The 14,901-nt window shown below is 36.1% G+C and overlaps 1 long non-coding RNA gene and 1 pseudogene across 1 annotated transcript in view; one reads left to right on the top strand and one right to left on the bottom strand.

Moving 5' to 3' along the window:
* The window catches only part of LOC123379235, a 251,028-nt gene extending 237,156 nt beyond the window's left edge, over nucleotides 1-13,872 (bottom strand). Inside the window, exons 1-2 of the long non-coding RNA XR_006583464.1 lie at nucleotides 13,666-13,872; nucleotides 10,844-10,941 (exon numbers count right to left, since the gene is read on the bottom strand). This is a non-coding gene — a long non-coding RNA (uncharacterized LOC123379235). The remainder of the gene's footprint in view (nucleotides 1-10,843; nucleotides 10,942-13,665) is intronic.
* On the top strand, nucleotides 11,469-11,643 carry LOC123379727 (annotated as a pseudogene).
* Nucleotides 13,873-14,901: the final 1,029 nt, after the last annotated feature.

The raw sequence follows: 14,901 nt of genomic DNA, 5'->3' as shown, positions 1-14,901 counted from the left end.
CCAAAAAAATATCAAAGGAAAGAAAACTGCCAAATTCATTCTATGAGGCAAACATTACCCTGATACCAAAACCAGATAAACACACCACAAAAAAAGAACTACAGGCCAATATCCCTGACGAACATAGATGCAAAAATCCTCAACAAGGTACAAGCAAACCGAATCCAGCAATACATTAAAAAGTCATTCACCACGATCAAGTGGGATTTATTCCTGGGTTGCAAGGGTGGTTCAATATTTGCAAATCAATCAACATGATATATCACATCAATAAGAGATAGGATGAGAACCATATGGTCACTTTAATAGATGCAAAAAAAAAATTTGACAAAGTACAACATCCATTCATGATAAAACTCCTCAACAAAGTCTAGAGAGAACATGCTTCAACATAATAAAGGCCATATATGAAAAACCCACAACTAACATCATCCATAATGGGGGAAAACTCTTAGTTTTTCCCCAAGGTCAGAAATAAGACAATGACGTCCACTCCCACCACTTCTATTCAACAGAGAACTGGAAGTCCTAGCCACAGCAGTAAGACAACACAAGTAAGTAAAAGGTATCCAAACTGGTAAGGAAGAGGTAAAACTGTCACCATGTGCAGATGACCTGATACCCTATATAATAAACCCAAAAGACTGCACCAAAAAAACTGCCAGAACTGATAAATTAATTCAGTAGGTCTCAGGATACAAAAATTAATGTACAGAAATCTGTTGCATTTCTATACACCAATAATGAAGCAGCAGAAAAGTTAAGAAAACAATCTCATTTATAATTGCATCAAAAATAAGATACATAGGAATAAACCTAACCAGAGGTAAAAGACTTGTACTCTGAAAACTATAAAACACTGACAAAGGAGTTGAAGATGGCACAAAGAAATGGAAAGACATTCCATGCTTATGGATTGGAAGAATATTATTAAAATGTTGTATTACCCAAAGCAATCTACACACTTAATGCAATCCCTATCAAAATACCAACAGCATTTTTCATAGAACTAGAACTAACAATCCTAAAATTTGTATGGAACCTCAATAGCCAAAGCAATTTTAAAGAAGAAAAGGAGAGCTGGATGCATCACAATTCTGGACTGCAAGTTATATTACAAAGCTATAGCAATCAAAACAGTATGGTACTGGCCCAAAAGTAGACACATAGATCAATGAAACAGAATAGAAAACTCAGAAATGGACCAACACATATATTGTCAACCAATCTTCGACAAAGCAGGGAAGAATATCTAATGGGAATAAGAATGTTTCTTCAACATATGGTTTTGGGAAAACTGGAGAGCAACATGCAAAAGAATGAAACTAGAGTACTGTTTTACACAATACACAAAAACAAATTCAAAATGGATTAAAGGCCTAACTGTAAGACCAGAGATCATAAAAATCCTAGGAGAGAACATAGGCAGTTACTTCTTTGATATCAGCCATAGCAACTTCTTTCCAGATAGGTGTCCTGAGGCAAGGGAAACAAACAAAAATGAACTAATGGGGCTACATCAAAATAAGAAGCTTCTGCACAGTGAAGGAAACAATCAACTAAACTAAAAAGCAACCTACGGAATAGGAGAAGATATCTGCAAATGATATATCCGATAAAAGGTTAGTATCCAAAATATATAAAGAACTTATGCAACTCAACACCCAAAAACCAAATAAGCCAATTAAAAAATAGCCAGAAGATATGAACAGACATTTCTCAAAAGCAGACTTACAGATGGCCAGCAGACACATGAAAAGATACTCATCATCACTTACCATCAGGGAAATGGAAATCAAAGCTATAATAAGACATCAACTTACACCTGTCAGAATGTCTAAAATCAACAACACAAGAAACAACAAATGTTGGTGATGATGTGGAAAGGGGAACCCTCATGCACTGTTGGTGGAAAGTAAAACTGGTGCAGCCACTGTGGAAAACAGCATAGAGCTTCTCAAGAAGTTAAAAATAGAACGACTCTACAATTCAGCAATTGTACTAGCAGGTATTTACCCCCAAAATAAAAAAAAAAAAACTAATTCAGAGGGATAAATGCACCCTATGTTTATAAGAGCCTTATCAACAATAGCCAAATCATGGAAGCAGCTCAACTGTCCATCGACGGATGAAGAGGTAAAGAAGTGGTGTATATATACATAATGGAATACTATTCAGCTATAAAAAAGAATGAAATCTTGTCATTTTCTACAACATGGATGGAGCTAGAGAGTACAATGCTAAGTGAAATAAGTTAGAAAAATATAAATACCATATGATTTTAATCATATGTGGAATTTACGACACAAAACAAGCAAAGGGAAAAAAAGCAAGAAACAGACTCTTAATTACAGAGAACTGATGGTTACCAGAGGGAAGAAGGGATGGGAGGTTGGGTTAAGCAGCTGATGCAGATTAAGGAGTACATTTGTCATGAAGAGTACCAGGTGTTTTTATGGAATTGTTGAATCACTGTATTGTACACCTGAAACAACTATAATACTGTGTATTAATTGGCATTAAGATAAAGACTTAAATAAAAGACTGTAGCCTTTTAATGAAAAGGAACATACAACCTTTTTCACTTTTACAAAGACCCTCATAAAATCCCAACTCATTTACAATTTTTAAAATACTAATTCACTGAATACCTTGCCATATAGCCATGCATCCCTTCTTCACAACTGAAGATATTCGTTTTTTATTTGTACTTTTTAAATGTATACAGTCCAAGCTTTTACCGAAATAATTTAAACCAGATATATTTTAAAGGAAGAATTTCCTCCTGGGAATACAAGCAGGCAAATGTTAAATAAATGTACAAAGAGTCCAGTAGTTAAACGTATACAAGTCGATAAGAACATTCCACAGGAGAAACAATGAAGAGAAAATGGCACCAAGGGTACAGAACAACAGACATCCCAGAGAAGTCAGTGCCTCTCCATGAGTGATCAAGGAAGAAAGGTTGCTTAATGGTGTTTGCTCCAGGTAGAAAGGCGCAATGCCAAGAAATGAAGGAAGCCTAGTTTAATGGAAAAGAAGGCTTAAAGAGACCTCAGAGATTTACAAGTTCAAGCCCTTACTTTAACTATGACAAAATAAAATGTCCACACTTTGTGTATAAGGTTAATGCTTCCTAAGCAGACCCTAAAGCCAACTAGGGAGAGGAGTTTGGTTTTCCCTCAACTCCACAACTAAAATGCAAAGCTGCCTCCTGGCCTGACTTACCTCGGGATACCACTTGCAACCTTTAAGAGCAACAACAGAACTGGCAATGCTCTGGGTGTTTCCCTCGTGATCCTTGCTGCCTTTCCCCACGTCCTAGGTCACATGTTGAGCATGTGGCAGAATTAGGAAGAATGTTAATTTTTATTCTAAATCTCCCCAACCAACGACATCTCAGGAATAGATTCAACACACACAGATCTAGTAATTTTTATACTCACAAAGTGGCTCTTTTTATGTAGAGTATTTCACTATAATTTCAGGAAAAACAGGTATTTTTCTTCGTTTATGAAAACAGCCACTGGGGCGCCTGGGTGGCTCAGTCGGTTAAGCGTCCGACTTTGGCTCAGGTCATGATCTCACAGTCCATGAGTTCGAGCCCCGCGTCGGGCTCTGTGCTGACAGCTCAGAGCCTGGAGCCTGCTTCGGATTCTGTGTCTCCCTCTCTCTCTGCCCCTCCCCTGCTCATGCTCTGTCTCTCTCTGTCTCAAAAATAAATAAAAACATTAAAAAAATTAAAAAAAAACAGCCACTATTCACTTCTGAATTTTTATAGTATAGGCACCCACCTTTCCCCTGAGACCACCACCACCAGCATGCAGTAATTTCAGTATCTGTTACACAGACCCAATGTTCATTCTGTCACAATGAAAATGGATTTACTCCCACTAGGCATAAACTCTCTGTGAACTATAGAGGGTCTAGTCTTTCCTACTGCCCAATAACAATAAATGATTATCTAATGCCATTGAGGATCTTGGATCAAAGAAGGCAGTTTAATAAAAACTTACAAAAAAAGTTTACTTCTACAGTATCACTGTAAAGGTTAAATAACATCTGTTGACTGTTTCCTTATTGGTCATTCAGACTAGTCTCAGATGTGTTTCATTTGCATATATAAAATATTTAATGATAATTGATAGCTTAGCCTGACTTATTTAGGTGGTCTCTATTGAAACAGTTCTATTAAACTTAATGTCATTTTCATGCACTGATAAATCACATTTCTTGCAGTTTGCTAGTTTTTACTCAGTACCACTTTTTGCTCTGAAAATCTCAAGGCAACCCTTTGAGATTTTCACACATAAAAGAAAACAGCAGAGTGGTAGTTGCCTTATATGTTCTACTTAACAAAACCTGTTTATTTTAACCTGTTTTCTATTTCAGCTGTAAACAATGTTTTTTTAAGCAAAACAATATGTGACAGGTGCATAAAATAAATTACAAAACTTTTAACCTCTATATGAGTATAATGGAACATTCATAACCACTAGAATCTATTCAAAAATATCAAACATTCTGTCCTCTTTCAGCAAGTGTTAACACACATCCCTGAGGTTGGGCAAAAACTGCTGTGAGCTCTGTAGTTCAAAGACACAGGTTGTAGAACAGAGCAGCTCGGCTGAACACCTGAGTGGCAATCAGAAAATCTGGAATCTGTCTGTTCCAAGGTTTAGCCTTTTTTTTCCCCTCACAAATGAGTTGCATTCTCTCCCTGATAATTACTATCTTTTTTTGTAGTATACTTCATTGTGTACATTTTATTTTTACAAAGAGAATTAGAACTGTTGTAAGTATGTTCTCATAACCTAAAATACCTAGGAATAGCATTGAAAAAAATGGCACAATTAATTTGGTGTGAATTACAAAAAGAAAATGGACTACTGCAGATTCAAAGTTCAGACAAAAATACAGTTATATGTATTTCAATTATTCAAGTTTCAGATCATGGGAAAATGTGCCAAGGGAAATAGAATTTGCAAAACTATCACACAAGGTTCAGGAAAGCTAACTAGAATATTGATCTTGAATAGGTCATTTAGGTGAAAGTATGTGAGATTGTTTAAGAAGTGAATAATAACTTGGAAGTATATATAAAATCACCAGAAGAAAAAAATAACCTTACTTGCACCCACTTATAAATTAGCCGTAATTTGTCAGTACATTTATTGGTTGTTATATAGAGCAAATGACAATACCTTAAGTCATTATTTAATATCAATATACCTGCACTACTGGGGACATTTTGTTGAGAGCATAATTTAGTTTCAAGAAAAAGCATTCTCAGTTTCACTTTATCATCATTCCTTTTTATCATAGTAGGTAGAGATTCTGATGCACAGTTACTCATAAATTTTAATCTGGTCACATATTCCACTTGTTTAGGAAGTCTTTGGAGTAGAATATGATTGTACACGCTTTTGTTGCAAAACAAATTTTTGCATTGTTATCCTATTTCTTTCTCCTTACAAAGGTTATGAAAGTATAGAATACTTTCTAAACCTTACTTGATTAGCAATGTTCATTCTAGACACGTCTTGATATGTACATGTTTCAAGTTTCAGATTTCTAATGCCAAAAAAGTGATACTACTCTAACAAAAACGTTTCAATGCATAAGAATATATAAATACCAAAATCTAATACTGACTCTGAGTACTAAAAAATCTAAGAAATATTTGATCCAATTTTCCCTTTGTATGGACATCAACCAAAACCGTCCCTGTGTATGTCCCAAAGCACAAAGTTTGTGTTAGTGTGTCTATGTGTGATTACCCTTCTTCCTCTAGGCAGGGCAGAAATGGCTTGTCAGCAAGATAATATTGGTTACTATCACTGTTGGCATTATAAGCAATCAAGCTATACCTAGAGCTGAGGTATCAAATTCACTGCTGCAATTTGACTGGTAGATGGGTATTTTTTTTCTTTTTCCTAAGTTTTATTCAGTTGCCAACATTTAAAAATTGTTAGATTTCACATTAAAAAGTCCATTTTATCCATGAAAATCTCAACTTCTAGTTTCTCTTGAAAACTCCATTTCCACTTGGCAACAAAAAGCTGTCACCAGGACCCCGTTAAGAAAGAGCTTGTGTTCCCCTAGTGACCACAGCTTGCACTCAACACAGTTGACTTGTTTAGATTAACTAGCTGGGCTTGTGGGGACATTATAGTTTGCAAATCCTGAACTATAGGTATACTAGATGCATCAATGCCGGCACCATAAGGAATGCTGGAGTCTATGTTTGGAGACTATTGAACCATTATTAATCTGAGTAGCCCTGTTTCCAAGTATCCTGGGCACAGATCCAAAAAATTCAATGTTGAGGAGGAGGTGTTAAGGTCTGTCTACATTATAGCCTTGCTATTTTCTACCCCTTGCTTCTTCCTGGCCTTACTGCAATGGAGAAAATTAAGCTTCTCTTCCTAGCTTTGCAGCAACAGCAACAAGCATCTAGCAGCCAACCTGTCATTCCAAGGAGGAAAGAATTTTGCTTATTGTCATAACTTTTCTAAGTCATATTCCTATTCCACTCCTTTCTAAAAAATAATCTCCATATATGTTGCCCTCAAAAGTTTTAAAGACAGCACTATTTGCAAAATATAAACACAAAAGGAAAGAATTAGAGCCAAAGAAGTTTATCATATAAATGACCATAGGACTTAGTCCATTCAAGATGCTGTAACAAAAATATCATCAAGTGGGTGTCTTATAAGCAACAAACATTTATTTCTCACAGTTCTAGAGACTGGGAAGTCCAAGATCATGGCACAGGCAATGTCCAGTGAGGGCCCACTTCTTGGTTCATGGATCTTACTTTTTTGCTGAGTCCTCATGTTGTGGAAGGGACAAACTAGCTTTCTAAGGTCTCCTTTATTAGGGCACTGATCCCAATTACCATGGCTTTGGCCTCACGAACTAATCACATCCCATGGGCCCCACCTCCTAATACCATCACCTCTGGGGTTAGGATGTCAATATATGAATTTGAGGGCAAACACATATTCAGACCATAGCACATATTTCCTTCATTCTTACTAGCCCTGTCTTTCTCATCAACTTAATGTCATTTTATAAGTCATATCTCTTGGAAATAGTGTTAAAAAACAAAGATAGCTTCCTACATTTGATGCAAAGAAGTAAGTCTCACCAGTAACCTACCTCTCACCACCATAACCACCATTTACCCAGCTCCTCCCCTTGGTGTAGCATCTTCAGAGTTCAGAAAACATAAACCATAGGGTAAAGGAGGGATTCATTGTGAACCTAAGTCAGAAATTATCCCTCAGGATCCTAAGTGCCCAGAATGGGCAAGCAAAGATAGTTTAAGAGTTGGTCAGGGAATGTAATAAGAAACAAGCTGGCCTAGCTTTTACCAGATCCTCTCCCTGGGATCCAAACCAACTACTTAGCATCCCTGGCTACTGACCCTAATATTATGTGAGGAGTAAACAGACCAAGGGACTGAAATCTACAACGGAACCTGGGAGTCCATCAACAAGGTTGAAAAGCAGAACCATCAGTGCCATGGTAATAATACCATTTTCTGCTCCCTTAGATTCTGGTGTGGCTATCTGCTTGACAGCAATTCTTGCCACACTTTGGGTTTCACAACAACTTCCACATTTTGATATTTATATACTTTCTTAATTGATAAGATATAGCCAGTGGTAAGAAAAACGTAGCTATTAAGGTAATTTTTACAAGCTGGATAATAGATTCAAGGAAAAATACATAGTTTACTGTTCAGATGAATCAGAAATACATCAATTATATTATCCCAACTCAAGCATGAATAGAAGTAAAAATCGGAGAAAAGTATCTGAATTTTACTGAAGACAAATGTTGCAAAGTTGTTTTAGAAATTCAGTACATCAGATTTAGTGCTCTCAATACTGGATAAACGAGACTATTTGGAATAATACTTTGTTCTAGTGTAGAGTGTGTGAATTGAGTTTCTTCTTTACTGTGACTGATCCCAAAGCTTTTAAATATAATTGATCAATAATCTGCCTTACTATGATTTATACCTGCTTTCTGTGCCCTATCAAAAATTGATAATTAAAATTAAAACACAATCACAAATAAAAAGTATTGTGTTCTGGGGCGCCTGGGTGGCTCAGTCGGTTAAGTGTCCGACTTCAGCTCAGATCATGATCTCACGATCCGCAAGTTCAAGCCCCCGCGTTGGGCTCTGTGCTGACAGCTCAGAGCCTGGAGCCCGTTTCAGATTCTGTGTCTCCCTCTCTCTCTGCCCCTCCCCTGTTCATGCTCTGTCTCTCTCTGTCTCAAAAATAAATAAATGTTAAAAAAAACATTTAAAAAAATAATAAAAAAAAGTATTGTGTTCTGCTGGATTCCATGTTCTGAAGCAGCAACTAATGGCAATAATAATGTCTTTTATATGAGATTTGGTGAAAAAAATAAAAGAACCATATAGGCTTTAAAAGACACTCATATTCTACTTTTTATTACCTTAAAAAAGGCTTCAAATTAAGAAATGGAAATTCTTTTAAATACTAAATTTAAATAGATACTTTTAGAGGTTTGTACATGTTAAAGTTTTGTTTAACTTTAAAAAGACAATTTGTATAACCCTAAAAAAAGTCAGCTCATTTTGCTTTTCTCTCAGAGGAAGCAAACAATGCAAGCTCCAAACTTTGAAAATTCCTTTTGAAGTTTTACACTAAAACCAGAAATAACACTGACGCAAAGAGAAACTCAAACGCATTCTAATATAAGAAAGCCATAGTGAATTTATAGAATTTACTTTATTTTTAACCAAATTTACTGCTAAACACATGCACAGAAAATTTTAAAATTCAAATCTTTTTGCAGGTGTGATTGTATGTCTGCAACTTCTTGGTTTAAAAAAATCTGTTTGAAACAAGCTATTCTTCTAATTAGCAAATTATACTCATGACAGGTGTACCTCATTCCATGGATTGAACAGCTATGTAACTACTTAGCAAGAATCAATCTGTAATTAAAATCCTTCCACCGAAGTGTTAAAAATTCTGAGTGATTCCAGGCATAGGATGCTAAGCAAAGGTCATTAGTCCATAAACAGGAATCTAAACCTCTAAGAATCATAGTTTCACTGCTAACAATGAGGAAAGTGAAGCACACTGTCTTGTCCAAAATGGTGGTCAATGTGAATCAGTCAGAAACAGGAATTCTATTATCCCAACTAAAGCATGAATGGAAGTAGAAGTCAGGGGGATGGCAGAACAAGAATTCAAGTATCCTGACTCCAACTAAAATGCTTTTTTTCTAGACAACGTTCTTCTAATTCTTTTGCAAGTGAAGAATATGGGAGAACAGTGGACATAGAGGCAACTAAACAAAGTGGTATTTTATATGACCTTATTTTAATGTGAGCTCCTGCTAATTTAAATCCCAGATTGACATTCCTACAGATTAATGCTATTATGCCAAACTTTTTCAACATAAAGACAATATTAAAAATTATACTCTAAAGAAAAAAACCAAGTTATTGTAAATAACACAATAAGAATCCCAACAAGCAAATTTTACTCTGAAGAATGATGAAGCTATGTAGAACTAATATGCCTCCCCCAAGTAATTCCCTCCATATGTAAACATGCACATCTGAATCCAAAACCCTGTGCAGCTGTAAAATAAGGCTAGGTTTGTACTTGTTGTCTGTTTGCATGTTTTTCCATCTCCACGCTTTGTGCACCACACCCCATGGACCCAGAACATTTGTAGGTGGCATCAAATCAACAGCCAGGTGAGACTGTTCTATAACAGAAGGACCACATGATATTTGAGATATAATTGGGGAAAAACCAGTTGCAGTTATTCTCCAAATATCGTCTCTCTTTTTGAAGATATGCCCTGAATTAGTATGTTTTGGATTAAAGCAGTTTTCTTCTTTTTTCTTTTTGGATCTCTCCTTTTTAAAATATTTTCAACGACTTGGAGCACATAATGTCTGTTACAGACAGGAACACCTCAGATTAGTACAGCTCCTTTCAGTTCTGGTAGGACTTCAACATTTATTGACTGAGAAGACTATTTTGTTAAGCTATTATTTCAAAACCCTAAGGTGTGACAGCAAATAATCCCTTCCAATAGATCACTGCCTTTATCAATAAGGAGAACACATGTACTAAGAAGAAAATATGTTTAAGGCTATTGGGTACATTATATTGGGTTCAAGCTTTCTCTTAAAGAGCCTAACTTTTTAAAAATGGAAGAATTATTTAAATCAACTTCTTACAAACAAGAACAAAAATACCTACCATCCAGCGTGGTAAAATAAAGGAACGCTGAAGTACTCACTGTCCCCAACAATTGGTTCTGTGTCATGTTTGCACTCTCTTTCCTCCCCTCCCCTGCTCTCATTTTTCCTTCATTTTTCCCATACCAAGCTAACATTACCTCTGACAAGTGAGTGATTTGGTAGGAGAAAAATTCAGATTGCTCTCTGAAACATGAAAACAACCTATTGGCTGGTTGTATTCAATCAATGATTTGTCAATGCAGGGATACATAAACCAAAATGGCTCAAGAAAACTAACCTTACTTGTGACTACTTAGCATAATCAATTCAACCAGAATGATCTCAATGCCTCAGTCTTTCACATTGCCCCTCCTGGAATTTTACTTTACTGTAAGTGTATTATGCTATGAAGATTTTTGTTTACACTATGTAAAATTTGTCATGGACAAATACTAAATGCACACCTGAATGTCCTTCCCAGGTGCATGCAGGTAATAAAATGATATTGTAGACAGTTTCCTTTAACGCCTACCATTTATTGGTGTCACCAATTGATTGGTGTTACCAATCAATTATATTTCTCATTCTTACCTTTGGCAGATACTGCTGGTTGCCTACCTAATGGCAATTTTCCTCTTCTTTCTTGTTAAATGTACCCCAATTTTCTCTTGTTATCAGACAGCCTCATCCTTCATGGTGGTAGGGGTGAAGAGGTGAAATGCTGATTAGTTTAATCTCTTCAGGGTAATTCCATTCTCCTGGCTATGGTCAACATAGGCATGGCTACATGACCCAACCACTGACCAATCTGACTTAAGATACTAAGCAAAGTTGTTTTCCTCCCTTCCATAGGGACACATGACAGAAACCCTGTTATGTGTTTGGGCAACACTCATACACAAGAAGGAAATCATTGAATTAGCCAGTCATGAAAGTGCCATCCACTTTACTTCTTGCTTTGTAAGACAATAAAATGCCCTTTATGTTTTAGCCACATTTTAAGATGAGTTTGTTACTTGCAGCCAAAATCATCCTAGTTAATATGCTGCCCTTTAGAACAAGAAAAAGAAGAGCAGTTGTGGATTCTTCCTTGCCTTAGGCAGGAACTGGGAGTATATAAATAATAAGGAGTACTGAGTGTATGTGAGAATATGTCAATAATGTCAATAATTTCACAAACAAAGAACACATCCATTTAAGTATCTAGGCACATCTTATCGCTTCTCAGCCTTTTGGCTAAGATTAAGTGTAGTATCTGTTCTTATCAGTTTAAGTATCTAGGCACATCTTGACCTAATTGAAATGTATTTTCAAAAGTCTGGAAATAAAGCTTTATTTAGTCCACAGTCTTTTTCAAATGTCCAGGCTGTTTAATATGTAGGTTTCATATTTCATAAATTTCATAGAATGTTTCTATCAAACATTGTCTGCAAAGTGACAGGGTAAAGGGAATCTTCATATTTTTCTAATCATTGATTTTGTACTAAGAAATGTGTCCACCAATTTAAACTCTATCTCAGGTTTAAAATCCACAAAAGATTAAATCTTTTTAAATAGTCTCAGCATTTTCTCATCTATTTGGAATAGAAGTCACAGGTGTGCTTTGAAGTTTATAAACCATGGCTCGGTACTTTTAAAATAACTTCTGGAAAATGTAAAAAGGAGAAAGTGTGAATCAGCCCATGCTCAGGAAGGTGGGCCATGTTCATCATATTTACTATTATGACATATTAGATTATTTTCTTTCAGTGCTCGAAAGGCACACTTTCCAAAAGAGAAATACAGTTCTTTATATTTGGTTCACATAATCCAGACCTGCAGTGTCAGTGCCTGAAACAAATTACTGTTTATATTAGAAACTTAGTTTAATAAATTAGGTCTGGTCTATGGACTGTCAAAGTCCTTATAGTCTGCAATTCATATATAACAGATGCCTTTTCCATGACTCTTAACTAGAAGTGGCCAACGTGATTGCTTCCTCCTTGCCATTACTACATTTTGTAGGTTTAGTTATCTACTGCCCACAGAGAATTAAAAACAATTTAAAAGGGCATCTGGAATAAAACACTCTAAGGGAAAAAAAATCTTTCCATATGCAATAACTTTCTGTTTAGGTCTGAGAATTATTCAATAATTGGCACTTGTTTAAATAGACCACTCAGGATCAGTTTGGTTTTCCAATTTCAGATTGAGTTACAGAACTATTTTTTTCCAAACTCACTTTTGCAAGTCCTAATTTCCAGCATATTTGTGGCACCACTGTGATTAACAGAGTAGCTAATTTTTGCATGAGAGACAAACACATTTTTCAAAAGTGTTGTAAATAATTCACTAATTTTTCCACAGATTGTTTATAAATTATGAATTTTAGCTTACTTGCCCTAGTTTAGAAAATATACCGGTAAAACAGGAGAGCGAAAAGCAGTCATTTTAGTTGATGAATTTATACAATTTAATTTTCATGAGAAACCTGGGTGCCTCCATCTTTTACGCCACTTTCCTCACTAGTGTCCAAGAGTCGGACCAAGAAGTGAGTGCCTGCCACTGGCAGCATCTCTACCTCTTGCCTTGTTTGCACTCAATACGGGAACAGTTGTTGCATAAAAAGTTAATCATGACTCTCATCTATAAGATTAAATAATAGGGCCACGGAAACTGACATCAACTCACATCAACACTTAAAAATTCAGACACATGGACACTTTAACCACTGGGTTTTTTCCTTTCTAAGCTCCACTTTGAAAAACTGTGCTTCCTTTTGAGTTGTTTGGTCAGCAAACTCAATTCTAGAATTTCTATGCGAAGGATTAATCAAGAATAGTGTATTAGCTCACATCTTGAGAACTAGACAGAGAAGATGCTCAGTGACATTTTAACACTTATGTCACTATGTTGACATCTCAATAAAGAAAACGATTCTTGGTGTGAAATGGGATGATTTCCTTACACCACCACCATCACCACCAAAAACATCAGGCAAAATTTTTGAAATCTCACAGGTTTCAAGCATTGTCAGTAGATACCGCATCATTTTAAATATAAAAATAGCCCGTTCAAACAATGAAAGGCAGGTGTACAATCATCAGTGCCTTCTTTACCAGCAACACAGTGATTTGTGAATATGTAATCTTATTTTAAATTTCACTCTTGTTCTTCGATCTTTCAAATGATTATAGTTTTCCTGGAGTGAAAATAACTTAAACTTACTAGACTTTTTAATATCTTTACAGCCAAACTGCTACAATTCTCACTTTGCTAATCTGTAATTCTCACAGAAGAACTGGCAGCGTTACCCGGCCTTTAGCAAGGACCCTGAAGTGAAATCACTTAAAACTTCCTCTATTTTAATTTCAAATGATATACTCTGTATATAAACCACGCAAATATGCTCTATCCGATACATTGACATGTACCTGCGATGTTAACATTTCTTCCTGGTACCTTCGGGCTGCGGACACGCGTGCATCGTGGAAGACTGGGCTTACTACAGAGCAAGTACAGAGCTTAGATTTCAGGAGTTCTTTGCTCTCATGCTATTCCTCTGACGGCCCTGGCGTTTTAGGTGATTTGACTAAGAAGCCACAGCTGAACAGGACAGCGATGAGCTCTGAACCCACGTGCTTGACCTTCAGTCCCGATTGCCCATCAGATCACCTGGGAAGTTTGGCAGAAATAACATTGCAGGCCCACTCTACATTCTTAGCTGATCTGGGGCAGGCCCAAGGCTTCAGTGGTTTTTGGAATTTTTTTTTGCTTTTTTTCATCTCCTTGGTGATTCTGACATGGTCCAGATTTAGAACCACTGGACCACTGCTCTTTGTGTCACACTTTTATAGTTCACAAAATCAGAATTAAATTTCCAGATTTATCATCACCCTTTCCCAGTCTCTTCTCTGAAAGCAGTTGACAAATGTATTTGAATATTCAGAGAATGAAGCTGAAATTTGAGAAGGAAAAACTTCATTTCGTAAGAACCCGACTGTACAGGACCCCTGAGGAACTAGATTATGGCTAGGCACTCGGGTTTAAATAGACATAAACTAATCACAAGAACACATTAACACTTGCTTTTAGCAAGGAAAGTCAAGGGAGAGAGAACAAGAAGATAAACAAATATTTAGAAAAGATCAATATCTACCTTCCCTTATAAATCAAGGTCTATAATAGAATGAAAAATATCAAATCTAATAACAAAATTAAACATCTGTTCCAAACTAATAATGAATTCATGAAACAGATAGAAACTAATATCTTTTATATGTATAGCGATAGTAACACGTTGCCATTTTTTTGCCTAATAAAATTGTAGCTTTGCCACATTTTTTTTAATTTAAAATATCCTGTGTCAATGAGAATTTTAGGAAACTAGACACTCTCATACTCTACTGATGATAATGTTAAGTTAATGCCACATTTGCCCCTTAGAGGCTAGGATCGTTAATTGGGACATGGGATGCCCAGTTAGGTGATTAAATATTAATCGTGGGTGTGTGTCTATGAAGGTGTTTCCACAAGAGAAAAACATTTGGTGAACTGACTAAAGCAGATGGTCCTCCCCAATCTGAGTAGACTTCATCCAGTCCATTGAGGGCCAGAATAGAACAAAAAGACACAGGAAGTTCGTACTAAACTTCCCTCTTTCTCTGTCT

This window comes from Felis catus, chromosome C1, assembly GCF_018350175.1.
Source record: "Felis catus isolate Fca126 chromosome C1, F.catus_Fca126_mat1.0, whole genome shotgun sequence".
Classification (NCBI taxonomy): Eukaryota; Metazoa; Chordata; class Mammalia; order Carnivora; family Felidae; genus Felis; species Felis catus.
This window is presented reverse-complemented; position numbering and strand designations above follow the sequence as displayed.